Raw genomic sequence first — 3,829 nt, 5'->3', positions numbered from 1 at the left:
ACATTTGATATATGGATGCATCACAGATCATGGCGCTCCCTGAGATTGTGCTTTCTAAACATCGTAATTTCCCAAAACTGAATAAATACCACACATAGCAACACAAAACTGCTTTGCTAGCTCAATCATGTTGTAACTAAGATATCTGCTGGAAAAAATAATTTTTTCATGGACTGTTCATTGAGTTACGGAGTTAATATGTCTGCTCACTTATTAACTCCGTAACTCAATCAACAGTCCATGAAAAAATTATTTTTTCCAGCAGATATCTTATATCTTATATATATCTTATATTAAATATTGGTCACGATTCACTTCCATACATTATAGACTCGCCAACTAGGCCAAACTTTAAACATCCTGAGAAGTCGTCGCTCCTTGATTTGTTTTTAACCAATGTTCCACAGAAATTCAAAGCTACTGCTGTTTTTGTAAATTATGTTAGTTATCACTGCGTTATTGCTAGTGTGAGAGACACAAGGTTATCAAAATATAAACCATGTATTATAGTTAAGAGAAATTTTAAGTTGTTCTGTGAACAAGCTTTTTTAAATTACCTTTATCTTTGTGATTGGACCAAGGTAAATTTGATCCCAGAGCCCAAGATGGCATTGCAATATTTTAAATCATTATTTTTGGACATTATAAACAAGTATGCTCCTCTTAGAAAATATAAGATTAAAGGACGTGATAATCCATGGTTCTCAGAGCAACTGTCTGATGTACCGTAAAACTTGGTGTATAAGTCGCACTTTTTTTTCATCTAAAAAGTTGGGTGCGGGTTATAGACCGGTGCGACCTATAGACCAAGGTAAATGCTGACATAGGTAATTTGACCCACAAGATGGCGCTACGTTAGGCTGACCAAACGTCCTCTTTTGCCCGGACATGTCCACTTTTAACGTCCCGTCCGGGGAGTCCGGGGGTCTTTTATAAACTGATGATAATGTCCGGTTTTCCGTGTGTGTGTGTGTGTGTGTGTTAGAGTGCGGCACGGGCAGCATATTTCTGTCTGAACCTGACCCGAGCCCGACATTATTTAATGACCAAAGCACTGAGTTTGTGTTAACATCACATTGAGTGTCTTACGAAAAAACTCAGGGTTAAGTTGGGTTTCTATCTCAGAAACAAATGTTGTTTCTTCTTTAGTGCGAGAAAAAGACTTATACAAGCAACATTTCTATCAATACTTGACTACAGTGACATTTTATACATGCATGCAAATTTATCTTCTCTGAAAATGCTGGATTCAGTGTATCATGCAGCATTAAGATTTGTAACTGATTCTGGTTTTCGTACTCATCACTGCAGCTTGTATGAGAGTGTTGGTTGGCCTTCTTTGCACAATCGTAGATTGGAACATTGGTACATTTTTCTTTCCAACAAAACTGGACCGACTGATGTGAGGACATGGGTATAATAAAACCATCAGAACCATTAAAACTCACAGGGAAAGTGAAAGCTGGTAGACGCCATAAGAAACAGCGTGGCAAGTAAATTGAACAGAAACATCACGTCAGACTGCATCCTGCATTGACGAAATGTGTTTAAAGTGCAAGACCAGGAACTAATTTGATGTGCTTCTCTTTGGGATAAGAAAAAAAGGGAAATATTAACATGAGAGAAACAGAAGATGAAGAGTACTGGAACTGTAGAGAAGTGTTTTTTTCAACAGTTCAGTTTCAGTTTATTTTTTAATGCAGCTATATCTCAAACAGATTAACAACAATGCATATTTAATTTGCATTAAAAAAAATAAATTAAAAAAAGCTTTCTGGGGACATTAGTAGTAATAATGGTAATTTTCAGCAGTTTCTGGAGCTGCATGAAGTTTTATATCATACCTACTAACGACAAATTACATGTACAGTTCTGCTTCTAACTATACTGTTCCACCCAGCTCCTCATCTCCAGCACATTACCATAACTGACTGTTTGCTAAAACCCTCCCATGAACAGTTATTGTCCAATTATAGCTTAGCAAACCTAACTTGACATGACTGGCCTGTGAAGCTTTGCATTTTGTTGAGGCAGTGTGCATGGAGCTGTATTATGCTTTCTTTTTATTTAGCCTCTCCAAATCCAAAAACATAAGAGCAAAAGTCTTAGAAATTACATTTATAATACTATATTTGTTTTCAGCGTTTGCATAGGCTTGAATCATGCTCTGCCCCACTCAATATAAAAACATGAACAATGCGCCAGACATCTGCATTCAACACAGTTTTGAATGTGTGTCAGTCAAGGACAGTGTGTTGTTGACTACTGCCATGTGTTGCCGTTGTTGCTGTACCCATCTTTTAGGGCCCTGGTGGGCTAAGTCTTATGGAAGTTTGGAAATGATTAACAATGGTCTAACCACTGGGATGCCCTGTAGCCATAATTAGAAGCATTCCCGTTCTCTGCTTTTAATGTCTGATGGCCCACTAGAAACATTTTCTTCACGTCTCGTCAATAAAAATTAAACATAGATTTCATCTTAGTTTTTATTACCAAGATTTATTCTAAAGGTGTGTTCACACCGGACCTGTTTTTTTTTTTTCGCTAGCGATGAGTTTACATACAAAGTCAATGCAAATGGGCGATTGAGCGTAAAAATCGCTCGGGCTCTGAGCGACAGCGACAGAGCGACAGAGCAATTTTTCGCTCGTCGCTTGAGATGAGAAATCTCATCTGGAGTGGTATTTTGCTGGGTCCTGTCGCTTGCAGCTCAACGCTGATTGGCTGCCGTAACCCCGGAATCCCGGGGGGTTCTTGACTGTCATGACATGTCAGCTTCATTAAAAGTATAGCTGCAAATTAAAAGCAACAATAGATGTAAAAACACACAGACACAATGCATCTGTGATCAGTTCCCTAATTTAATTTTAACAATTTTTTCAATCTTCTCCAATTTCTCGTTTTATTTTATGGAAGTGATCAATGTAAGTGCACTTGTCCTAGAGCCGCCACGACGGTTTTGACCGTTTAGGCGGGTGCACAACGCGTGTGCACTCTGCTCAGACACACACGGAGCAGCCACACATATGCAAAAGATAACAAATAAAAATATGATTACAATGTGAAAGGTTATTATTGTGCACATTAAAATATTTATCAGAAACATGTCTTAATGTTCAGTCATTAATCAGAATGATCTAATCGCAGTAATAATGATCATCATAATCCGGGAGGTCCAAGCTCGCAGTGTCCGAATATACGGAACTGCGAGCAGACCTCCACGGGCTGATGATGCAAAGCCTGTAAAATGAACTTGTCTTTCCCAATTGAACTGTGATCATTTTGGCATGTAAATCACAAAATCAAAGATGTGAAAACATTTGATAAACTTTATTTTGAAATAAACATGACAATAACCAGCTTCTGTGAACTAAAAACGTATAGCCCTATAAGTAGGCTACAAATGTATATGTAAAAAAAAGCTTTTAGAACATAAAACTGAAGATCATCTTGTCAGGAGGAGGAGGAGGAGGAGGATGATCCCAGTTCCGCAGCCAGCGCGCAGCCAGACCAGACGGCCCGGGTGCAGCCACGGGACCAGCCCTTCCTGCACCTTCAGGCAGGGGGGGTTCAGGATGCTGGAGAGGGAGCTGGGCTCTCTAACCTCCCGGGTTAAAATAAAATAAATTGAATAATTTACAATTTGTTGACAGCGTTTCTCTCGTGCACGCGCGCTGTCTCTTTCTCTCTCGCAGTCTCACTCTGTTTCTTTTCTTTTGACTTTTCTAAGATGACAGATGCTGAATATATACTCCCTATCTGATGCTGTGGCTGTTTGTGGTTGGCTGAGAGGGATGTGAACTCATTAGTTTGCAGCTGTGTTAATCAA

Source organism: Epinephelus moara, chromosome 12, assembly GCF_006386435.1.
Source record: "Epinephelus moara isolate mb chromosome 12, YSFRI_EMoa_1.0, whole genome shotgun sequence".
Lineage (NCBI taxonomy): Eukaryota > Metazoa > Chordata > Actinopteri > Perciformes > Serranidae > Epinephelus > Epinephelus moara.
The sequence above is the reverse complement of the archived record's forward strand: the minus strand, read 5'-3'. Positions refer to the sequence as shown.